Below are 280 nucleotides of genomic sequence, written 5' to 3'. Positions count from 1 at the left end.
CCTCATCCTATCATCATCCTCCTTCTCAACATCCTCATCCTCTTCCTCATCCTATCTTTGTCCTCATCCTCATTATATCCTCATCCTCCTCCTCCAATTCCTCACCCTATCCTCATCCTCATCCTATCTTCGTCCTGATCCTATCTTCATCCTCATCCTCATCCTATCCTCCTCCTCGTCCTCATCCTATCCTCATCCTCATCCTCATCACCATCCTCATCCTACCCTCCTCTTAATCCTCATCCTATTTTCGTCCCCATCCTCATCCTATCCTCATCCT

Source organism: Lupinus angustifolius, chromosome LG01 (assembly GCF_001865875.1).
Source record: "Lupinus angustifolius cultivar Tanjil chromosome LG01, LupAngTanjil_v1.0, whole genome shotgun sequence".
Taxonomy (NCBI): domain Eukaryota; kingdom Viridiplantae; phylum Streptophyta; class Magnoliopsida; order Fabales; family Fabaceae; genus Lupinus; species Lupinus angustifolius.
Note: the sequence above shows the minus strand (reverse complement) of the source record.